The sequence below is a fragment of the Diabrotica undecimpunctata genome, chromosome 4 (assembly GCF_040954645.1).
Source record: "Diabrotica undecimpunctata isolate CICGRU chromosome 4, icDiaUnde3, whole genome shotgun sequence".
NCBI classification, from domain to species: domain Eukaryota; kingdom Metazoa; phylum Arthropoda; class Insecta; order Coleoptera; family Chrysomelidae; genus Diabrotica; species Diabrotica undecimpunctata.
Window position 1 is genome coordinate 112,233,373 of NC_092806.1, and position 27,114 is coordinate 112,260,486.

General features: G+C 32.6%; 1 long non-coding RNA gene across 1 annotated transcript; it reads right to left on the reverse strand.

Moving 5' to 3' along the window:
* Positions 1–216: 216 nt before the first annotated feature.
* On the reverse strand, positions 217–24,106 carry LOC140438347 (uncharacterized). Its single transcript, XR_011950507.1, has 2 exons — positions 23,286–24,106; positions 217–515 (listed from the first exon to the last, which is right to left on the reverse strand). It is a non-coding gene; the product is annotated as an uncharacterized lncRNA (long non-coding RNA).
* Positions 24,107–27,114: the final 3,008 nt, after the last annotated feature.

Consider the following 27,114-nt stretch of genomic DNA (forward strand, 5'->3'; position numbering starts at 1 on the left):
TCCATATAACTCCGCTTTACCCTGCCTAATTTCGTTTGGTAAGTAACTAAGTTCATGATTTCTTTAAAATAATATCTATCTATATTGTTTATCCTCATTTTTTATTTTCCCTGTTGTATTTATAACTTAGTGGTTATATTATTTATAATTATCGATTTTTGTACTCGTCTTTCTCGATCTTTAAGTATATATTCACTAAAAAAATGATAAAAAATGTTACATGAACAAAAATTGGAATTTTATTGTATTACAGATCTACATTTCTACCTAAAATAATAATAATAAAAACATAATACTAGTAAATATGTTTATACACAGCTGTTGCAGACTTGGTTGGCTGTCTGTGGCGTGTAGTTGATATTGAATCTTCTCGTCTTCAGAAAACTGTTTGATATGAGCGCTATACTCGGCTATTCGCAGAACGGGATGATCGACGCATTGACCAAAAAAGGCGTTGAGCTTCTCTTGGTTCGTGCAGCCTTGCTTGAGGTGTTTTTTTATTTCTCCAATAAATCCTGAAAGTTGATATAGTCTCAGGATATTAATAAAGAAAGTGTTAATAAAATAAAATAATGCTACTAGTAATATTAGATTACTATTATTATGAACACACAGAGCTTTGTAAAAGAAGTGGTGCAGTAGGCGGTATGGTAGATTAACGCGAGGCTTTATACGATATTTTTTGTATTTTAAAATTTTTAATAATATTTTTAAATATTGAATAAAGTAATTTTATTGTTTTTATTATATTAATTACACGTACAATTTTAATAAACACGTGGTGTATCTACAGATGAATCAAATAAACAGAAAACAATAATTAAGAATTACATAAAACCTCTGTTAGTTAATAATATCGTCATATATTTTAATAAAATTGAAAAAGTTTACACGCTGTATAACGGAATCTCCTCATCGCATAAATGGCCTCTTTTAATTGTATAGAGCGCCTTACCAAGATGCTTTTGTGATAAAGTAGCGGCACAAAATGCGCTATTTCGTGGCACTACTTCCGTGACACGGTCTTGTGGCTCTACTTCCGTGACGCTTCCCCAGCATTTTAATGTAGAGAGTAAGTATTACAACGCCAGTAGAGAGCCAAAATTCAAGAGAGAGTACAGATGTTATCCTCGTAACTTCATTTGTACGTAGGAAGTATTTTGATAAAAACTTTTAATTAGCTATAGTAGCTAAAAAATTTACTTTTATATGATATGTTACAACTTATGTATTTGTATACGGTCAATGAACAATAAATCTCCTTAAAATGCATTCTAATAGATTTTGTGGAGAATATTCTCTAAAATTGTATTTATATCAGTAATAGTATTTTGACTTTCGTTCAGCTAACTTGTGTCGGGTAGCTCTTTTAGACAGCATATCAGTAAAACTCAAGTTTAATTAAAATAAAAATATATTTGAAGCAAAAAAATACCAAAATAAAATAGGCTATGTACATAATTTAAATAGATTTAAATAGGCACAGCTAAAATAAATTAAAATTAATGCCATAAAATTAAAACATTAATTATGATGTGTTAATACATCATTATATTAGTGGGGGGATTGTCGTTATAAGCAATCCCCCCACTTACTGGCCAACGGCTCCGGGCGGATGAGCTGATTGGAAGGGCACCTTTTTGTCCTAAGATTGGTAGATCGGTCTAAAAGATGGAGGAACCTATTAACAATGGTCAACGGCATAAAGATGCAGAAGGCAACGGGAAACCACTCCATTAAAGACTCGGAAAGTACCCCTAGTATAATCAGCAATAGGATAACTAGTCAAAGAAAAGATAATACTGATCATGGGATTCGGATACCAATATCCGGCAAAAAAGGACACACAAGGCGGCAAGGTCTTCTCGGTCGCGAGCAGACAAAATCGTTGCCAATCTAGTGCAAAGAAAATGCTCATGACCTGCATATTTAATATTAAAACATTATACAAGGCCGGTAAGACTCATAATGTAATTAAGGAGATTGATAGACTATCAATGGACATCATATGAATAAGTGAAATGAGATGAACGAACTCTGGACAATGTAAATTTAACAATCATCACATATATTATTTAGGTAACCCCAACGGAAGACACGAAAATGGAGTAGGTATAATCTTAAATCAAGAAACTGCTAGACATCTTAAAAACTCAGTACTCATATCGGAAAGAATGCTCCTTCTTCAACTTGATACCTACCCAATAACATTTTCTAGGTATATGCCCCTACAGCTGACAAACCAGACGACATAAGTAAAGCATTCTATAATAAATTATCCAGCACCGTGAAACACCTTCCCAAAAAGGATCTAACCTTATTATGGGTGATTTAAATACCAAGATTGGTAGAGGACAATCGGGAGAATTCATAGGACAGTTTGTGCTTGAAAAAGAAATGAGCGAGGAGACCGATTTTGTGAATTTGTATCAGAAGAAGAGTTTGTAATTACTAACACCTACTTCAAACTCCCATACAGAAAATTATACACGTGAAAATCACATCAAGATACTTCAGGCGACATAGTCAGAAATCAAATAGATTACATTATGATTAATAAAAGATTTCGTAACAGCATTACATCAGTCAAGACATACCCAGGAGCCGATATCAAGTCAGGCCATAAAACACTGATTTGCAAAATGAGGGTCAGGCCAGAGAAGATTCGACGTAGTGTGAACCCAAAATACGACATCAGGCTACTAAAAGACCAAAGCACAGAACAAAGTGTAAAACAGTATAAACACAGCAATTTAAATACCTTTATTTAAACGAATATAATAGACCAGGAGCTTAAAAAATTGCATAGAGTTTCAACACAAAACATACAAGAAAAAATCCTCAAACCACCAAAAATTAAGAAAAAATCGTGGATGACAAATGAGATTCTAGATATGATGAAAGAGAGACGAAGATTCAAAGATTAGGATAAGACATTATACAAAAGAATAGAAAAGAGATCAAAAAAGTAATTAGAATGGCTAAGGACACACAGCTGAGAGAACAATGTGCCGAAATACAGCTATTACAGAAACACGATTCATTCAATATGCACAAAAAGGTTAAAGAAGCTGCAGGTTTATTATACAAACCTAAAAGAGTTGGATGTTTGACGGACAACCAAGGTAATTTACTACTAAGTGTGGAAGGGAGACTAGACATTTGAAAGAAATATGTGAAAGTAACATTTGCAGTTGAAAGGCAGATTGCCATTAAGGACATAGAATGCCAAACAGGACCACCGATTACCATTGAAGAAGTCACGGCAGCTATTAAAAAAACTAAAGATGGTAAAGCTTTAGGGCCTAACAAATTTGATCCAGAATTCCTGAAACTTATGGACGAACAAGAAATAAAATGGATAACGACTATATTTAACAAAGTGTATATAACTGGAAATATTTACCAAAGCTGGTTAAAGTCGACCTTCGTAACTATACCAAAAAAATTAAATGCGAAAACATGCGAAGACTATAGAATAATTAGCCAAATAAACCACTTACTCAAAACGTTTTTAAAAGTGAATACATAATAACATAACAGAATATATAAAAAATGTGAAGAACAAAGAGTCATGGATACAATATGGATTCCGCGATACCTTAGGCACCTGAGAAGCTCTATTTGCTATACCAGTGCTTTTCCAGAGGTGCAGTGATGTCAATTGTGATGTATATATTTGTCTTATCGTCTACAAAAAGGCATTTGATAGAGCAAAACATGACATGCTCATATCCATCTTGAAAGAAGCGGGCTTGGATGATAGAGATTTGCGAATTGTATATAATTTATATTACAACCGAACTGCCAACATTAAAGTGGATGACAGGTGACAGAGACAATCTCCATAGATAGGGAAGTGAGACAAGGATGTATTATGTCTCCAGTGCTAATTAACATGTACTCGGAGCGTATTTTTCAGCAAGGACAGAGACAACTATAGGAAGGCATATTAGTTAACAAAGTGCGTCTAAACAACATTAGATATGCTTACGACGTACTAGTTTTTGCAGATAGCCTAGATGATTTACAAGCAATAATGTCGCGGATATCAGATATAAGTCAATACGAACAAAACAAAGTACATGGTAGTTAGTAAGCGCGAAATATTAAATACACATCTTTTGGTAAACCAACAGCCAATTGACAGGGTAAAAAGCTACATATATCTTAGTACTAACATAAAGAGTCAATGAGACCACTCAACTGAAATAAAACAACGTATAGGGAAAGCAAGATCAGCGTTAGTAAAGATGAAGTTTTTTTTCAGAAGTCACGATCTACCACAGTACCAAAATCTCCATTATCAGATGCTATGTATTTTCTACATTATTATAGGCTATTTCTTTAGGAAAGCTCGAGGCCTTCGAGATGTGGTGTTAAAGGCGCATCTTACGAATTTTATGGGTGAATCGTGTGACTAATATTGAGGCCCTACGTAGAATGGGCAAGGAATCCGAGATCACTAACACAAGCAAAGAGCCCAAATTTGGCCATGTTATGAGAAATTAACACAGATATGGCTTATTGCAACTCATTCTTCAGGTCAAGGTATTTGGAAAGAGAGGACCAGGGAGAAGAAGAATACATCTTTTTTAGATGTTGAATACATCTAAAACGGACTATTCCGAATAGCTGCAAGTAAAGTTAGGATAGCTATGCTGATTGTCAATATCCGGAATGGATAGGTACCGTAAGAAGAAGAATACAGACTCAACGAGGAAAAGAAGGACGGGTTAGAGGAATAGAGATGGACGGATCGATCTACACTCGGTACGGCGAAGAGCGGGAAGTGACGAATCAAGACTTTGCCACGGAAAAAAATAGGTCTATCTCAGAACAACACTCCAACACCGGGTAATGAACTGACACTAGATCAATACTCTATCAGAAGCGGTTGACCTTTAATCAACACTCTAGGTCCAATGGAGTTGTTACTAGATCAACACTCTGATATAACTCCATTCTCTCGTGCAGCGGCTCCTATTTGATACGGTCGTCGGTCTTCTATCTCTTCAAATGCGCATAGGTAATAGTGGAACTCGCTGAGGGAGTACGTGTGTACGGTACGTTGACTGGACGGAGGCAATGGACATGGTTTCATACTTCGTTCAAACAATCCTTGCGAAATGAAAGTGATTATTAAAAGCTGGTCGCTGATCACATTTTTGAAGTGAAGCTTATACGGGCGTTGTTTTACTTTTTCTTTATAGTAAAATGATAAAGGTGAACTCCTACTACTCGTGTAGGTATTTTGCAAATATTTGCCATGTAATGGAAGTGGTTCACTCGCTCATTACTTGTACAATTATTTATCGCATGTGAAGTCCCATCGGCTGTCGGTAAAAATGCCACGAGTCAAAGGGATATGAAATATTTGCGTATTTGAAAAGTTCATACTTGGCGATGCCGACCCACTACTGGCCAACTTGGTCGCAATTAATTTTTGCAGTACTATGTGTTTGGCTTCCGTAGCGCGAGCGTGGTGTGTGTTTTTAATATTGTTAATTCTAGCGTTTTATTGTACTTGCCAAGTACCCCAGTATTGTCGTACTTATCAAATACACGAGTAATGGGAGCACTGTACTTGAAACTAAGTTCGAAATTTGGTGTATTTGGCAAGTACGCAAATATTACTGTACTTGCAAAATGTACAAGTAGTGTGAGTCCGCCTTAAGGCAAGGGTCGCAGAAGAAACCCCACGAGACTTAGTCATGGGTAGTGTCACGAAATAGCGGTCTTCACATCGATTTACTACTCTCCATCAATTCGTTTCTTGTTATCATATATTTATTCTAAACATGTTTAAATTAAAAAACTGCATGAAAAATATCCAACTAAATACAGACACAAATTAAAAGAATATCTGTCAATAAAAGATGTAGTAAAAAAAACAGAAATTAAAAGATCGATGCTAGAATTCGATTCGTAAAGATTCTCGACCGGTCAAAACTTATAAGTCGTCATTAATGTCATCCAATTGATAGCAATATTGAATCGTCTGTTTAAATCTTTATTATAGACATTTATAGTTTTAAAATAATTTTATATAAAAACAATGTCGGATTTTTACAATTATCAGTTCGACTGTTATATTATAATGTAACAAAAAGAGTTTTTAGTAAAAGATTTTAAGTTGAATTTTCATATCCATACTTTGGAAGAGATTTCTGAAGCAGCACATATCTTGTGCTGCTACGAAATAACCATCGTCACAGTAAACAGTTGGAACAGTTCATTTACGCCACGTGGGGAGTCCCTTAATACAATATATAAAATCCGTAAAATAGTTTCGAAACACAATTCAGATTTCTGCCTTAATCTGTGCATTCTAAGAATTGGAAGGCAAAACAGACGTTGATAAAGATGTTAATAGAGACATGGGGAATCTAAAATTTGCATTCCACGACATGTCTCCTTAACTAAGCAGAAATCGTTAGCGAATTGGTTTCTTGTACTCATACAGAATGCCGAATTGACTATCGGTATATAAATATAATTAAACATATATACCAAAACGCAACAGCCAGTGTTAGAGTGGGTGATCGTCAAACCCAGAAATTCCCGATACAACGTGGAGTACGCCAGGGGGACACTATATCGCCGAAACTGTTTACTACGCTTTTGGAATATATATGTAAAAGGGCAAAACTGACCGACAAGGGCATAAACATAAACGGAGAAAAGCTTAGCCATCTAAGGTTTGCAGATGATATTGTACTAATAGCTGATAGGATAGATGAGGCCAAAGAACTTTTAAATCAGCTCTACCTTTCCTCGCTAGAAGGGGGATTGAAAATAAATATATCTAAAACCCAGATGATGACAAATCTTGTAGTCAGCGAAGATATATGCGTAGGAACAAGATCCATAGACCAGGTAATGGCCTATAAATACCTAGGTCATGAGATTCGCATAGGAAAAGATAACCAAACCGTTGAGCTTCTCCGTCGTATAAGACTGACTTGGGCAGCCTTCGGCAAGCTGAACCATATTTTCAAATCGTCTGATATACCAATATGCCTTAAAAGAAAAACGTTTAATCAGTGTGTTTTGCCAGTGTTAACTTACGGTGCCGAAACCTTGACCATGACAAGGAGAACAGTTCAAAAGATCCGTGTGTGTCAAAGGGCGATGGAGCGTGCTATGTTGGGCGTTTCACTACGAGACAAGATCCCAAATCGCCAGCTACGACAAAGAACAGGAGTGGCTGATGCAGTAGAGAGGGTAGCAACACTAAAATGGAACTGGGCAGGTTACGTGGCTCGAATGACAGATAATAGATGGACAAAGCGGATACTGGAATGGAGACCAAGAGATGATGCCTACCGAAGTAGAGGTCGTCCACCAACACGTTGGACTGACGATCTAAAACGTTGTCATAGGAATTGGATGCAAGAGGCACAAGATAGAAATAGATGGAAAATTATGAGGGAGATCTATGTCCAGCAGTGGATAAGCGAAGATTGAATGATGATAATGATGATGACTCATACAGAGTAGATCCGAATAAAATGAAAAAGACAGTCAAAATTTCATTTCACGTACAAAGCGTATATGTATCTGTTTATACGTATTTCGCTTTAATAAAGCTCATCAGAACAGATATTCATAGGCGTTCTCAACGTGAAAAATAAATCTTTCCTGTCTTTAAGAAGCAACAATCTTGATATTAAATCTGATATTATTAAATTTGACATCTGATATTAAATCCGTAAAATAGTTTCGAAACACAATTCAGATTTCTGCCTTAATCTGAGCCTTCTAAAAATTGCAAGGCATAGCAGACGTTGATAAAGATGTTAATAGAGACATTGGGAATCTAAAATTTGCATTCCACGACATGTCTCCTCAACTAAGCAGAAATCATTAGCGAATTGGTCTCTTGTACTCATACAGAGTAGATCCGAATAAAATGAAAAAGACAGTCAAGATTTCATTTCATGTACAAAGCATCTATGTATCTATTGACATGTCATGGAATGCAAATTTTAGATTCCCCATGTCTCTAATAACATCTTTATCAACGTCTGCTATGCCTTGCAATTTTTAGAAGGCTCAGATTAAGGCAGAAATCTGAATTGTGTTTCGAAACTATTTTACGGATTTAATATCAGATGTCGCTATTGCGTCCGTTTCGAACCCATTTTATTGTTGCTTCTTAAAGACAGGTAAGATTTATTTTTCACGTTGAGAACGCCTATGAATAGCTGTTCTGATGAGCTTTATTAAAGCGAAATACGTATAAACAGCGAAATCTTGACTGTCTTTTTCACAATATATAAACTTTATCAATTTTATTAAAACCTCAAATATATGACGACTGGAAAAAGTTAATTCAACTTAGTGCTTTCCAACAAACAATATTTTTATTTTTTGCGTTGCATAAATATAACAAAGACGGTTTTTCAACGTATGACCAATTATCTATGCCCGAAACATGGAAACCCTAGGTTATTTCCGCATTTTGCTAATGTATCACAGTAATTGCATAAGAGTAAAGTAGTTGTGTAATAATAGTAATTTTCTTTAATGTGTTTATTACGCTTATCCTTCATTTATTATTTTGTAGGTAACTTGGATTTTGCATTTATACCAATGTACCAATTTAAAGCAACATGCTAGACATTTTTGGAATCAGCTCAGTAAGGGAAATCTATAAAATGATAAAAATGAGAGTTTCATTTAAAAAAACATGTTGATGACTTCATTATACGAAGGTGGTTCACCCTGTATATTAGATTATTTAAAAAAAAAATAGAAAATTAAAATCAAAAATCGACTTTTTTCGGAAATTTCTAATAATAGTGATTATTTAGCTAATAATGAATTTATGCGTTACTTTATGGACGCACTCTATACAGGGTGGTCCTTAAGTAATTGAACAAAAACAAACAGTAGATTCTACACTTTAAAATATTACGATTTAAGCCAAATTGCTTTAATAAAATGTTGATATTAAGAAAGATACAGGGTGTTAAAGTGCAAAATTAAAATTTTATTTCTCGCTATTACTTTTATGTTTGTGAACATTTATGTAAAAAAATTTACAACTGGGTACTTTTAAATATGAAAAATTAAAATTTGATGCACACTTTGATGTAACTGATAGAGGGCGCCACTTATGCTACATATGTGGTATAAATTTGCACTTAACTTTTTTACTCTTTAAGTTACCTATATTTGGGATACAAAATATTAAGGATTCAATATTTTAACAAAAAAAATATATACTTGTTAATAACTTCAAAACTCAACAGTTTTCGAGATAATCGCATTTTAAAAATCAGCTGCATAGTTCTGATCTAAGGCAATTACTCCAGGCAACGAAGAAAAAATAGACAAAAACATTAATACTTCTGAATTTTGGTATAAAATACCTTTAACTAAAGTTAATAGTGAACGAAATATTAAATAAAATAAATATATCAGCAGGATAATTAATAATAGGATTTGACAAAATAACAGAATAATAGGATTTTACATCAAACATTTTACGTTTTATGTTAAATTAAAGTCATAAACTCATAATTAAAACATTTTGTTTAGAGACCAAATTAAGAAATAGTTAAAATAAATAACATAACTTTTTGTCAAAGTAAGTGTTAGATATGTCCATCATTTTCTTTAATTCATTTCGTCGGGTTAGTGCTTATTTGTTCCATACCACATTTTCTACTTTTTCGGGTTAGAAGTTGTAATGAAACATTGCCAACATAATAATGTATGTAATTTGGCCCTGATAACTCTAACAGCCAAGACTGTTCTGTAATACCTTTGTAACTTTGTGCCATATGATTATTTTATGGGTTATGTCAGTGCTTAAGTGTTCCATATGCAAAGGCCAATAGAAAGCCAGTATTTCACACGCGCATTCGATGCTTCGGTGCTTGTTTGTGCCATGCCAGTATTATATGCAGTGAGTTGAGGTTAACATGTCTTACTTCTTGTATGGTGGCGACTGGATGTGATAAATAAAAGTATAAAACGGATAACATAAAATAAAAGTATAATAGTGATTCAAGTTCAACTTCTTCTGATGGAAACAGACAAAATACAGAGAGTTCTACAAAAATGGTATCAGAATGTGCCGAAAAATGTACAGATGAAAGCTCAGCAGAAAATAACATGGAAAATCAAGATGTCCAAGCAAGCAGCAAGAAGACTTCTAAAAAAACAAGAAAGCGATTGAGAAATCCTGAGAACTGGACTAGAAATGTGAAAAAAGTTCAATGAGAACATGTGTTTCAATATAAGGACGAAAAAGAACTTGGCCATGTTCCAAGGCAATGTCAATCCAAATATTTGAAAACTTGTATCTATCAATGGATAGGAGGTTATATTTAAAAACTTTTGGCAACTAAGTGATAGCCAAAAAGGCGCATTTTATTTAAAATTTGTAAAAAAAATTCACCAAAACGAGTGAAAACACAAAATATTTCGAACTGCCAGAAATTTATTATTTCTTTAAAAAACACTATAAGGATAACTCAGGGATTGCTTTTACTCCTTTGAAAGGAAAATACGTAAAGAAAGTCTTACCATTGGAAGCTTACTGTCTGATTACTATTGAAAAAATGTATCGATTATACCTAGAAAGTGACTTCAGTAATTTTCCTGTTAAATCACATAAGTATAGAGAAATTTTTACAGAATATAATTTTGGTTTTCTTCTACCAAAAAAGGATAGATGTGATATCTGTGAGAAATACAAATTAAATGAAAATAAAACTAAAGAAAACAAAAAACAATATGATTTTCACATAAAAAATAAAATCGAAGGAAAAATAGAAAGAGACTTTGATAGAAACGCCTACAAATTTGACCAGTCTACTGCTGTTTTATGCTTTGATATGCAAAATGTTTTTGCTCTACCAAAAGCTGAAGTGTCAAATTTTTTTTATAAAAAAAAGTTTTCAGTATATAATTTAACTGTTCACTGCTTCACAGATAAAATTACCTACTGTGCTCTATGGCATGAAGCCATTTCAGGCCGTAATGGTAATCACATTGCCAGTGCTCTTATAAAACTATTAAACATAATTTCGGAAACAAATCCTAATATAAATAAGTTTATATTACGGTCAGATTCTTGTGTCGCCCAAAACCGCAATTCACACATGGCCTTAGCTATAAAGTATTTCATACATATCAATAATCGCATTAATACAGTTGAACAAAAATTTTCAGAGCCCGGACATAGTTTAATTCAAGAAATCGACTCTGTTCACAGTAAAATAGAAAACTATTTAAAACATAGGAAAATATACAGCCCTGTTGCACTCTTAAGAAACCTCGTAAATATACCCCCGGTAAAGCACCTCTCAAGGTGCTGCAACTAAAAAAAGAAGATTTTTTAAATTTTCAAATAGTAAGCCAAACATAAAAATGACAATGTTACTTTTATTAGACTTAATAAACATGAGACACGCGGCTCTGCTAAAAAACAGGGCAAAAACGATCATAATAATATTATTATTAACTTTTCCATGGTAAAGGTTATTACCGAAAAATCTATAGTCGACGAGACGCTAAAAAAATAAAGCATATCGTGTCTATGTTTGCCTACATGCCTGAGGTTGGCAAAATATTGTACAGAACAATATTTTCTTCACCAAATAAATGATTTTATTTCTTCCAATTGCAATTATTTGTTTCAATTACGTTATGAGTAGGTACCTACCGCGAAGAATATTTAACTTTTATTTAGGAACTGTTTGTTTCACATACACATGTTTTAATTTTAATAAATTTTGAAAAAAAAGCAGTTTTCTTTTTGATGTTCCCTTGTATTTTTTTAAAGGTGCAGTAATATAAGATTAGAAATAATGTAATAAACTATGATCTAACTGTAGAATGATACATAAGATATATAGAAACGCAAACTAAAATATTTTACTTAAAACGTTATAAAATAATTCAGTTTTGTACTTCATTGCATATAGAACAAATGTGCAAATTTCTGTACTAATTTTACATTTTGTTCCATAAGCAAAGATTTTTATTTTTTTTTTCAAATGTAAAAAGAGTCAGTAAACATTTGAAGGCATAATCCAGTACACCATTTTAAATATTTTTTTTATAATTAACATCATTTTCCTGAGTTTTAAAATAAATGAGTAAATATTACCAAAATATTTAAATGTAAATATCTCAAAATGAAAATTTGGCATATGGAACAAATAAGTACTAGCCCGACGATTTGTCAATATATTCCATAAAAGATCGTCTAGTAGTAGTATTTATTTCTTCCAATAGTTGGTTGCGAGTGTTTATGGGATTCTTATAGACACGTTGTTTTAATGCGCTCCATATACCAAAATTAAGCGGATTAAATTCGGGGCTACGTGGTGGCCATAATGTATAATGGATGAATATATCGATGACATTACTTATTTATATGATTACGTTGCAGCTTATGAGTAACTATAATTACATCTCGAACAAATGGACTATTACTATTTTACTAACGAACTAATATTATGCTGAACTAAATTGCTTGTGTGTTTACCATATTTATAACAATATCGGTTATTAGGACAACGATGATGTTTTTGTAAAAATGCTGAGTCTTTCAGGTTAGATTTGTAGCTAAAGTATTATGAAATAGGACACATATGTGTTATTAAATACCTGTGCTCTAGTTTCTATTTGTCCTAATAAAAATGAGTAAACAATTTACGTAATGAACAATAAGTATTTTTTTCGGATTTTTTATGAATTAAATAATTATATCAATATCTCACCACATTGCCAAGAAATATGACTACCACGACCAGTCCAACGTTCAGAAAAGTTGTATTTAAGTATGTTGCATAAACCACATATTTTGGGTTTTTAGCATTTTACAATAGAGAAAAAGTAATACAACGCCATTATAGAAACTTAAAAAGCGATAGCAAAGGGAAATTGTAAACATGATGAGGGCCAACGTCTGAATACGGACACGGCACCTAAAGAAGGAGATGAAATATATTTTCCCCAATAAGACATTGGACATATAACAAAGCATTTTGTGATGTTACATTATCATCTTTAAGTTGTTTTAATAAGAAAAAACTATGAATTATGCTTATCTACAGGTATTCAGTGCTTTACCGCACAAATATCAAACTAAGAATATTGTGCAGCTGACTTATAAAATGCATTTATCTCGAAAACGGTTAAGTTTTCAGGTTACTATCTAGTATACGTTTTCTTTGTAAAAATAATGTATCTTTAATATTTTTTAACACAAATAGAGCTAACTTAAAGAGCAAAAAAGTTAAGCGCTAATTTATGCCACACATGTGGCATATGTGTCGCCTCCTATTAGTTGCATTAAAGTAAGTATAAAATTATAATTTATCCTACTCAAAAGCATCCAACTGTAAATTTTTGTTTAAAAATATTTACAAACGTAAAAGTTATAGCGAAAAATTAAATTCTTAATTTCCACCTTAACACCCTCTGTCTTTCTTAATATCAACATTTTATTAAAGTAAGTTGGCTTAAATCGTAATATTTTAAAGTGCAGAATCTACGGTTTCTGTTTGTACAAATACTTAAGGACCACCCTGTATATACTTACTCTGCAATGATACTGATGCAGATTTTAATGCATTATTAAGCTTGTAAGATATTCTTCTTCTTATAGCTTTTGTCGTGTTTGTCAAAAGCAGCCACCACCTAGTGGTATGTAAATAACAAAGCAAACAAGCAGTTTTTTATAATTTGAATATCCCTATTATTTTTACACTTTTGGTATAAGTTTTTATTGCTTCTTGTAAATAAATTTTAAACTACAGAGGCCCTGCACTGTTGTTCTTTTTATGTTCTAGTTTGTAGTGTTGGTAAACAGTTTTTATTAAAAACGTAATCCCAAGCATACTTTCTAATTTGCTGGTAAAACGCCAAGTATAAATTTTCTTATGTAGATTTAAATTAGAACCTGTCATATTGGAGGAAACAGGTGACTCAGTGGTTTCTAACTAGTTGTTTATATAGTCCCGTAAGAAAGTTTAAAATAATGTTAATAAGTGGCCAATGAAATGGACTTATACATCACACAAACACGTTTCGTTAAGTGTTTAATGCTTCTTGTAAATTAATTTTAAACTGCAGCGGACATGCACTATCGTACTTTATATGTTCTAGTTTGTAGTGTTGTTAACAGTTTTTATTAAAACAGTAATCCCAAGCATATTTTCTAATTTGCTGGAAAAATGCCAGGTATAAATTTTCTTATGTAGATTTAAATTAGAACCTGTGACAGTGGAGGAAACAGGTGACCCAGTAGTGTGGAAATGGTTGTTTATATAGTCCCGTAAAAAAGTGTAATAAAATTAATAAGTAACCAATAAAATAGGACTATAAATACATTTCTAAATGATTTAAATTTTATCTAATTAATTTCTAGTTTGCAAAAAAGATATTAAATTTTATTTTCTTAAAAAATGTATATCGTTCAAATTAAATAAATTGAATTTCTTTTTTCATGTTCAGCAACACTCTAAAGGTACATTTTTTGAAATTTCTAAACCAAAGGCCATTACAGAAATATGCTTTTTTGCAGCGAGTATTTTTTAAACCATTTAAAGCCTTCGAAATGAATTAATTTGTAAGGATATCTTTGAATAATATTAAGTACTGTATTACTAATTTTTTTAGATTTCGTTTATTTTTTAATTTTCTATTTTATTTTACTATTTTTCTAATAAAAATAGTTATCATTTCTTACAATTTAATATCCCGTTTAATTATTATTTTTCTATTTAGATTGTCTCCATTCAGCTCAATTCCCCTTAGTCATTCTATTATAAAACATCTAATTGTTTTATATTAATGAAACTGTTGTAAATTCAACCAACTCCTTAAAGTAAAAAATTTTTTTAATAACAAACCTAACCGACAGATTCATTTGTTTTTTATATTTTAAAAGAATAAGCTTTAGTAATTTATATTAATTTTCATGGTGGATATATAAAATCTTTCTTGCCTTTGCGGTGTTGTATACATTCACAACTATGTTTTCAAAGATTGCTAAATTATTATTGGCTGCTTCATTTGTAGTTCTTTCCAGGACCAAGAATATATATATATATATATATATATATATATATATATATATATATATATATATATATATATATATAATGTAAAGGTGAACGATGAACACCATGAGATTTGCAGATGAAACGGTAATTATGGCTGAGAGTATAAAAGAACTACAAAGTTTACTAGATGCAATAAATAGTGAATGCATTCAAATGGGACTTGATATCAACACAGATAAGACCAAATTTATGATAGTATCAAGGAGTCCAATAAATAATGAACAACTAACTCTTGGTGTACAGCAAATAGAGAGAGTGACAAAATATAAATATCTGGGAGCTTACATCAACACAGAATTAGATTCAGACCAAGAGATCAGGGTACGAATAGAAATGGCAAGGGCAGCGTTTTTAAAATTCAAGCAATTGTTCTGTGACAAAAATCTAAATACTGCGCTGAGACTGAGATTTGTTGAATGTTACGTCTACGTCTGGTCCCAACTATTGTACGGGGTAGGAACGTGGACGTTAAAAGCGCAAATAGTTAAGAAGCTTGAAGCCTTTGAACTTTGGATATACCGGAGAATATTGAGAATTTCATGGACTGCCAGGGTCACCAATAAGTAAGTGCTGAGAAGGATGGGTCGAGACAAAAAATTGTTGAGAACAGTAAAAGTACGCAAGACTGCATACCTTGGACACATACTGAGGAATGATAAATATAGTCTTGAATTATTCCACGTTGCAAAAGACAGAGAAACTTTTAGAAATGTGGTCGCCAACCTCCGTTAATGGGGACGGCATAGGAAGAAAGAAGAAGATATATATATATATATATATATATATATATATGTATTAAAATGTTATTGTCAATATTTTTGAGTTGGAAGATAGTTCAATTGTCCTGTTAGTGATCCCATAGTAAATCATGAGGAAACACCAAACTTCAATTTTATATTATGTATGTTATTTTAAAACACAAATGATATATCCTCGATATGTTATTGTCTTACTAACTATATTATTTTTTTTCTATTGACTTTCTCTTTTAATATGGGTATTCAGATTCTACTGATTTGACATAATTAGAGCCGCTTCTTTGATTGTTTCTTCTTTGTGCGACAGCAGTCATAATAGTGACCTATTAACAATTAGGAAAGTGGTAATTAAATAGATAAGTGCAATAGTATAAAAAGGTACCCAATATAAAGAATGAAGAAGAAAACCTGAAAGACGAAAGAGCTGAGATTAGCGGAACAGATGAGAGGAAAAAAGAATCACCATCTATTCTTGAAGTTAAAGAAGCAGTTAAAAAACTAGCCAGAACCAATTCATTCGAAATAGATAATCTCCCAGCTAAACTATATAAAGAAAGTGGCCACGATACCTTAATGACACTACAGTAGCATGTAAAAGAAATCTGGGTACATAAATCCTTCCCCAGTGATTGGAATATTGGTATACTTTACAACATATACAAAAATATCTTCCTCTATAAGATAGAGGAATTACGCTTTTAATGCAGCGTATAAAATATTTTCCACAATACTTTGTCCCGGTGTGGTAACCTATGCAGAACAAATAGTTGAAAAATACCAGGCTGGTTTCAGAGGTGGTAAATCGACAAATCATCAGATTGTAACCATAAGACAAATTACAAAAAAAACACTGAGATATGGCACAGACACTCACCACATATTTAGAGACTAAAAAGCAGCTCACGACTCTATAAATAGAAGAGAAATGTTCAAAAAAACTAAATTTAGTAAATTATCAAAATTACCAAATTAGTTGGTAATTTTAACAAAACTAGCTCTTGAAAAAGTTATACGTAGAGTACGAATCCAGGGAAAACTATCTGAACCTTTTACACTTTTCTCTATTCTGTTTAGTCTGGCTCTGGAAAAAGTAATACATATGTCAGATATCACAAACCACTAGTTCAATATATAACAAATCACTGCAAATCCATGCCTATGCTACTAATATCAATATTGTTGGAAGAACGGAAAACGCTGTACGAGAGGCATATGTAGCATTAAAATAATTGGCTACAAAAATGGGTTTAATTATACAAACCAACAAAATGAATGTCGTCGAAGCAGGGAACAAATTGATATACCTGGAAGAGTTTTACCTGGAAGTAGATACCTAATATTGAAAATAATCTCACCGCAGAGATAAACCGCAGAATTTACGAGGGCAGCAAATACTATTTTGAGCTCAATCTTCTTCTTAAATCCTTAATCATATCGAGAAATACATAGGGAAAAGTCTACAAAACAATAATACGCCCAGTCCTAACATATGGTTCAGAGATCTGGACTCTAACAAAAAGGAATAAAAGTATGCTAGAATAAAAGACAGAAAGAATAGAATTAGGATGACGAAAGAGTAACAGCACTAGCAAATGAAAAGAAGCAAGCTTTCCTAACATACAAAGGAGTGAAGACACCGGAGACACGAAAAGACTACGTGAGAATCAGGAATAGAGTAAACCAAGAAATAGATAACATCAAAAAAGAACCCTGGGAAAAATTTACCAAAGATATGGAATACGACCTCTATGGATCCCAGAAAAAGGTGTGGGGATGATAAGGAGACAAAAAACAGAAATGAATGAATTTTTACGCATAGATAACATTACGGAGGAGCAATGGACTGAGCATTTCACGAAATTATATGGAGAAGGAAAAGAAGAGAACAGAGATATAATCATTAACGAAATTCACGATAGAGTACTAATATCAGAAGAAGAGCTACAAGAACGAATAAAAAAATTAAAAAACAGAAAAGCATCTGATCCTGATAAGATAAATAATGAACTGCTAAAATATGGAGGAGAAACACTACGCAATCCTCGCTCCTACGCTCCTAAAATTATCCGTCGATATAATAAATACCGGAGTAGTACCAGCGGAATGGAAGGAAAGTCTCCTGCTACCAATATTTAAAAAGGGAGACTCGAGAAATCCTGAAAATTATAGAGGCATTAGTCTGATGAATAGTACATTAAAATTGTTAACCGCAGTCATAAAAGATAAAATCGAGGAAAAAGCGAACATGGCAGATGAACAAGGCTTCCAGAAGTCCCGGAGCACAATAGACGCAATTTTTATTATCAGACAAATAATAGAGAAGTCTATTGAATATGGAAAACCAGCATACATGTGCTTTGTAGATTTAAAAAGTGCTTTTGACAGAGTGAAGCGAAATGACATCTTAGATTTATTACAAGCTGAACAAAGAGACCATCAGATAATTAGGACAATTAATGGAATTAACAACAAGACCAAAGTTATATTGCCAACAGGTGAAACAGAATACATAAAACTAAAAGGAGGAATCCGCCAAGGAGACTCGCTCAGCCCATTGTTATTCAATATGGTGATGAATCAAATAATTCACGAAGTAGGAAAACGACACGGATACCATATGGGAGCGCATAAAATCACGATACTATGCTATGCCGATGATGCAGTACTAATTGCTGATAACGAAGATAACCTACATAGGCAGCTCCACACCTTCAATATCACAGCAAACAAACTTAATATGAGAATATCACTAGAAAAAACTAAATGCACAGTGATCAGTAAAGAGCCGCGTAGATGCAAACTAGAAATAGACGCCAAAATTGTAGAACAAGTAATGAAATTCAATTACCTAGGAGTAGAGATCACTAGTGACAGGCATATAAGAACAGAGACCACAAGGCAAGCATCAAAAGCGGCAAGAGTAAGTGGTTGCCTTCGAGAAACCATATGGAGAAACAAATATCTGACCACGGAAAGCAAAATGAAAGTATACAAGACAACAGTAAGACCAATCCTAACATATGCAGCGGAGACAAGGACCGATACAAGAAAGACGAAACAACAAATTAACAATATCGAAATGAAAGTATTAAGATCAATAGAGGGCATATCATAAAGAGACAGACAAACCAACAGAAGTATATGCAAACAATGCAAAATCCAAAATATTAACAGGTGGATAAAAACAAGAAAAAAAAACTGGAACGAACATGTAAACCGAATAGGACCAGATATATTAGCGAATATCTCTAAAAACAACAAGCCGTATAGCAGAAGACCCGTTGGAAGGCCGCCAAAAAGGTGGAAAGATAATGTACAGTCACGTAATGTAGGGTAACGACTGAAACAGAATAAGAGGCAGACAAACAGGAGTAATCATAGTCGCGCGAAGAAGAAGAAAAATTAGGATGAAAGACAGATAGAAAGAAAAGTACTAAGACTAGTCTATAGAGCGGTGAATGACAATGGAGTGTGGAAAAGACGATACAACTTCCAACTTTATGAAATATACCAGAAACCAGAGATTGTAAAATGTATAAAAATAGTAATAAAATATTGAAAACTTCTGTTTTTACCACTATCACAAAATTTATTTCAAATCATTATCACTACAGCTGTTTCGGCACGGTGCTTTTCTCAACTGATCTATTTTTTGCACGTATTTACACTTGAGACTTGAGACAAACAGACCCCCTCCTCAACCTATTCAGTTAAAGATAGAAAGTGTAAACACAGAACAAAACAAAGCTGCCGAAACAGCTGTAGTGATAAGAATTTATAATAAATTTTGTGAAAGTTTTGAAAACAAATTTTCCAGTGTTTTAATGCTATATAAAATGAATTTCCATCAAGTAACGATCGAATCCATCACTTATATTAAGATAGGATGTCTGAGGTGGATGAGGTGGTGAGGAGGTTGAAGCAGAGAAGAAGAGGAAGACACAGAACAAGGTTCCTTGATAACATCAAGCTTGGCGGAGAATGGCGATGAATAGGGGCGACTGTGGAGAAATTCTTGAGGAGGCTAGGACCCACGCAGAGTTGTAAAGCCAGAATGATGATAATGATGTTTTTTCACGTAAATAAAAATGTTCGCATTCATAAGGTATTTTATAGGTACAATTATTTTTTTACTGTTTTTTTCTTGTTTATTGTTAGGTTTAAGTTTAGATAAAATAGATATTTTTTTTTAGATTGTTTTGAATGTTTTTGAAATGTTGAAATTATTACCTCTTGTTTTAAGTTTTTTTATATTTTTTTTAGACGGAAAAACATCTAAAAGTAACACCTAGAAATAACAAACAGGAATGGACGACAGAAGAGATTTTACAATTAATGAACAAACGAAGAGAATCCAAAGGAAAAAATTACAAGGACGGAGAATACAAAAGACTAAATAGAATAATTCGAAAAAAAAATAACCGAAGCAAAAGAGAAATGGCTGGAAACAAAATGCGTGGAAATAGAAGAACTACAACAAAGGCACGATTTTTTTAATTTACATAAAAAGGTAAAAGAGTTTACATCGACTACCAAGAGAACGACTTTTCATACCACGCTGAACACGGATGGCAAACTGCTAGAATCAACGGAAGACAAACTGAAATAATGGGAAAACTATATTAAATTTTTTTTTCACGACATACGAGAAGAACCAAGATTGGAAAATAACAACGAAGGGCCAACAATTCTGAAATCTAAAATCATAAATGCAATTAATCATCTTAAAACAAATAAAAGCCCAGGTCCAGACGGAATATACCCAGAAACGTTAAAATTAATCAGCGAAGAAAATATCGAAATATTTGTGATACATCGCATACCTCAAACGAAGAAGTGCTGCATAGAATAGGCAAGGAAAGAGAACTTTTTAACACAGTAAAAGTTAGAAAAACATCATACCTAGGCCACATACTGAGAAATAATAAGTACCAATATGCCCAACTTATAGTGAAAGGAAAAATCGAGGGAAAGAGAGGCCTAGGAAGGAAAAGACTATCGTGGCTCAGAAAAATCCGACAATGGACAGGGCTAAATTTTGAACAGCTAATAAGAACAGCTGAAGATAGAGAAGATTTTAAAATTGTAGTAGCCAACCTCCATTGAGGAGAGGGCATTTTAAGAAGAAGAAGATATTTTTTTTATATATGGCATTGTTATTTTCCTCGTATTATTTCCGGTATTACAGGATCCCGAAGTTGTTGCGTTCCATTAAATCTATCTCGAATATTTCTTACTTTCGAACGATAAAGGATAATGATTTTTTAATAAAACATATGTTAATAAATGTTTTCCACTATAAACGAATTTTTGTTAGAACTCGTAGTTTTGGCTTTACTACATAAGGATTTAATAATCTCCCTTATAATATATTGTGATTTAATTTGTAATTTTATGTATTAATGATAAGAACAGCAAAAAGGGGCAAACAATCCCAATTAAAAACCACGCTTCATAGAGGAATTGAAACAAAAATTTAGAAGAAAACAGGATGTACACATAAGATTTACATTAAGAATACAGGAAGCATATGATGATTACAAGAGAGTAACGAACGAAATGAACATATTAGTAAATCATATAAAGTAAGAGCACTGGGAAACAAACCCAAAGCAGTTTAGTGTCATCTATGGGACGCAGAATTAAATATGGAGAAACATAAGAGCTCAAAGTCGATGATATGTTGCAAGTACACATATAAGTACTAAATGAACAGTATAGGGGAAGTTAAAAAATTTTTGTAAAATATACTTGCACGTAATAGAAAATCCCAAATAGCTGAAGGTCAGGTGCTTATGTTTAAGAAAGGAGATAAGCCTAATCCTTCCTATTATAGAAGCTTCAATCTTCTAAATATAATTCTGAATTTGACCACCAAAGCGATAACTAATAAAATAAATAGTCTCTGTATAGATAAACATAGCCGTTGTGTTTATCATGTGAGAAGTGTTAGAAAAATCTGTAAAGTATAATAAACCAGCATTTCTGTGTTTCGTAAAACTACAGCAAGCCTTTGATAGAATTCAATTGGAGGATGTTATCGATTACTGTGTAACAGGCAAATTCTGTAGAATATACAAGAATTGAATACATTTACAGAGAAAATACAATTAAAGCGCGAATAAATGGAGAATATACAGCACCCATTAAAGTATGCAGTAGAACCAGACAAGGTGATTCTCTAAGCCCATTACTAGTTAATATCATTATGGATAAGGTGATATTGGAACTGAGCAAAAGGAAAGGATATTAAATGGGAAATGCGGAGGTGAACATCCTATGTTATGCAGACCATGATGTTGTGGTGGCGAAAAACGAAGACAAACTTTAGTGTCTCTTGCATCGTTTTAAAATAGACGAGAATAGAGTGAGTATGGCAATAGGAACTGAAAAACAAAATGGATGACCAGGTGTACAGAACCAATACAATGTAAATTGAAAGTTCACGGACTTTCAATATAAAGTAAAAGAAAATGAAGTAGGACTCCAAGCTGCAAAAGCTAATAAAATAGTAGGCTGGTTAAATGACATTGTATGAAAAAATAAACATCTCAATTTAAATATCAGAAACTAGGGTGTACAATACAACAATATGTCTCTTTATGACGTACATTGCAGAAACAAGGCATAACTTATTGTAAGTAGAACAAAGCGAACAATGGAAACAACATAGACGAAAATACTAAGAGGGATAATCGGGAAAACTTTACACGATAAAGAAAAAATTGAAACATCCGAAAAATGATTTCAGTTTAACACATGGTACAAAAAAGAAGAACATAATGGAATAAACGTATTGAAAGAATGGTTCAATGCAGAATCGAAAAAATATCTAGGGACAAATCATCAATATATATATATATATAAATATATATATATATATATATATATATATATATATATATATATATATATATATATATATATCGAAGAAGCATTGGACGACTTAAAAACGCTGGTATTACAGTTTAGAAGTTACCGAAGAATAAACAGGCATTATGCTTTATGCTTAAGAGGAATGAAGAAGCAGAAGAAACAGAACACCAATTTTGAAAAAAATTGCATACTAGTTTTTGTTCTATTGTTAATTTTCATTTAAAATGTGTTTAACGCTGTGTATTTCAGTCACTAATCCCTTCCCAAAGGATTTATATTCCCTTATCAAAATTCAATTAGAGTTCTGTATGTTAGAACACTGTTCGTCGTATCTAGAACTCCCCTGTATATTATGGTCTCAATTTTTTTTTTCTATTTATATCGCATTTTCTTAATTTAATGATAAAATCAATTTGGCCGAGAGCTTAATACCAAAATTTTGTTAATTATAAGTTATAAGAAAGAATAACATTTTTAATGACAGCCTTAAGTTGCAGTCTACGGTTTAAGTACAAAGCTAAATCATTTTCCACACACACGCTTTTTCTATTATTACCTTGCTTTGAAGGATTTTTCGTTTCAAACAATACCACTCTCTCATTTGCTTTCCACACTGTCTGCACATAACAACTCTTCATGTGATGTTCCTTTAATAGTACAAAGTAACATGTAGTAGAATTTTCTTCTGGAATATTTATATAAATAAAAGGGTCCTTATTTTGCCTGGTCCACATCGTCGCAGGCCCTTCGTATAAATAACTAAACCTTAAGTCTTTGCTGCATTCGCCATTTCTTGGCAACGGGTTTTTTAAGTACACTAAGGTATATGTGCCGTTATTATACCCTATGTCGCCACAGTATCTAGTCCCGGATATGATTGTTACGAAGAACAAGAACAGCAGTAGTGTTATATTAGACATTTTTGTGGACGCGAATTGGACGGGGATACTATTTGGACGACACCGAACAGATACTGATAGAACACAAACAATGTAAATATCCAGTAATTTATATTTTTATGTAATGGTGGGTTAATAATAGCCCTAATGTTGACAGTGCCAAAATCATATAAAAACTGTGAACAGTTGTCGGCATCTAAGTATGACTTTATAAATAGACATCTTTTTTTAAATTTAATATTATGCTTTTTAGCACGGTTTCTTAAACGCATCTACCGGAAATACAGTCAACACCAAGCACATTCCACGGGAAAATAAATAAAATGTAGTAGTGTTAATGAATAATAGAAATAAACAGACATTTTCAACTTTGCAATGCTTGTTTTTTTATTCTTTAAATAACGTAGGAAAATAATCATTGCAATATAATGGTTTATATTAATCGGTCATACGATTACATTTTTCTGTAATCTACTTTAATAATATACCTATATTAATAACTTATAATAGGAAATAAAAGGTTTCCAGCTATTTATAAATATATGGATACGGAAGTTAGATGCGCTGAACCCGGCGCTGGTACGGTGTGGAAAAGTTACATCCCTAGTACTGAGGCAGTGACGCAGCCAGTGGGTGTTCAGGGGATCCGGACGCCCCCCGAAATATTATCAAATATTGATGATTTTAAAATTCAATAAATACGTAAAAAATATTAAATTGCACAATTTTATTTTAGATTTAACGAATATTTTGATTTTTATGTGATTATTGTGAGGATACAAATCGAATAATAATTGTTTTATTTACCAAAACCTTTTTTTAGGAACTTATGCCTCTTCAACTATTTTAAATAGTCTGCCGACACTGGTTTTCGACAGTAATTGCATAACTTTTCAGATTGTGTTTTATATGAGCATGGACCACTTATATGCATTGCAACTCCAACACAGCTAGGAAACTGCAAGATCAACAGGGGAACATCATCAGAGAGAAAACTCAAGTAATATGAATATGGACCGAATACATACAAGAACTCTTTGATGATAATAGGTAAGAACAACTTCCGTCCTACATATGTAATGACCACTTACCAATCACATCAGATGAAGTGGAAAAAGCAATATCACAATTAAAAGATGGCAAAGCTCCTGGACCTGACAATGCATATGCTGAACTCATAAAGATATTTAACACCGATAGTACTCAACGACTAACAAAAATATTTAATGACATATATTTAACCCATGATTCTATAACAACAAGATATGCTCACTTGCCGTTCTAATTTTAATCGACTTTACGCATGACGTCATAGCGAGACAAAACCAGGGGACTTGTATCTATTATATTTTAAATGGCAACGTTGTTCCATTACTGTAATGAACAACTTCGAAACTTAAACTGTTAACGGTAAGTATACCTCGATGCCCTATCTTGCACTAAGAAGTCATAACTAGAAACTTTCTGTGAAAATGTATTTTGAAAATGAATAAGTAATTTGTAAAATTAATTAAAGAAATATATGAATCTACGATTTGATTGTGTGTATTACAAACAAAATAAATTAAATATAAAAGGCCGGTAAAATGTAAAGAATTTGAACTATAAAGGAAAAGCGGGTCATACTTGAAACTTTATGAATATCATTTAGACATTTATTTTAAAATCTTTGTGATTTTTCTCTTGCGGATATTGTAATTATCTTTAATATTTTTATTTAGAATTCGTATTTTAAAATATATTTTACATCTAAAAAAAAAGTAAGTTTACATCTTCGCTAACATTTACATATTTTGCAGCTTCTATTAAGTTTAAATAATTTTTTGTTATTTTTAATATTGTGTCGCCATTATAACTACGAAAAATATGTTCCAGTTCACTACATATTACATACATCCAAAGTAACTTTTTTTAAAGACCTATCAAAAATAAAGTATTACTTTAAGCCCATACTAATGGGAATTAGTATATATTATTATCTATAGAAACATTTAGTATTATCTATAAAAACATTTGCTCTGCTGTTAAAGTGTGTCTGAAACCAAAATACTTACATGTTTTTTAATATATTTCTTTTTTCCATTCTTTTTTGCGTCTATTTTCAGGCGATGTTTTAGCGCTTGGGGACTTTATTAAATGAACTGAATGTTTTTACCACAAAATTTATAAAACAATATAATATACAAAGTCTTTACTACATCAATGAATAAATAAAAATATCATTCACTACGTTTTGAAATACACAAGATAGCAAACTCGATTAACACAGCAATATAATTAACATGAACACTTATGAGCATTTAAATTGCCGTCATTAAAGTTGTCTCGGGCTTACGTCACAAGTACATGCGCGTTGACTTATCTTGTTTTGTTATAGTATCATGTATTTAACCGGAGTAATACGAAGATCATGGCTGAAGTCAACGTTTATTGTTCTACCAAAGAAAACAAAATCCGTATCCTGCAATGATTTCCGGACCATCAGCTTAATTATTCACACTTTATGTGAATTAGTTTAAGTTATTTCTAAAAATCATACATTAAAGGATATTATAGACTATGCGAAGAAAAAATCAGCCGTACACAGTTTGGTTTTCGGAACGCAGTGGGTACGAGAGAGGCTCTCTTTAGCATACAAGTGCTCTTTCAACGATGTAAAGATGTGAATTGAGATATTTATGTATGCTTCATTGATTATCATAAAGCATTTGATACAGTAAAATACGATAAGCTGATGGAGTTATTAAGAAGTATTGGAATAAACACCTGTAATCTAAGAATTATTAGCAATCTTTACTGAAATCAAACATCATCTATCCGTACAGAGGAAGAAGAGTCCAATGATATCAAAATCAAACGTATGGTCCGACAGGGATGTATACTACCACCCGTGCTGTTTAACATATACACTGAGGTAATTTTTCAAGAAGCAGTAGATGTTGGAAGCCGGAATTCGAATTAACGGAGAATGTATTAATACCATCAGGTACGAGGATGACACGGTGGTATTCGCTGCCAGTTATGAAGCCCTCTAGGAGTTAATGATTAGAATCACAGAAGTGAGTCAGAGATATGGACTTTCACTGAACAAGAAAACAAAATGTATAATGATCTCTAAGGAGGAACAGCAAATTAAACGAATCAGTGTGAATGGTCAACCAATAGAAAAAGTAAAAACATACCTTGGTACGAACGTCAATGAAAATTGGGACCAGTGCCTAGGAATAAAATCTAGGATAGAAAAAGCAAGATTTGCATTTCAAAAAACGGCTAAGCTTTTTAAATGCCACAATTTATCAGTACGAATAAAAATCAGGTTACTACGATCTTTCCTACACTGTTGTACGGAGTTGATTTGTGGACTCTCATAGACGTTACTTGTAAGAAAATTGAGGCTTTCGAAATGTAGCTTTATCTTAGAATCCTGAAGATAACCTATACGACCACGTTATTAACTAGGACGTTCTTGGTTCAACACAACAACCA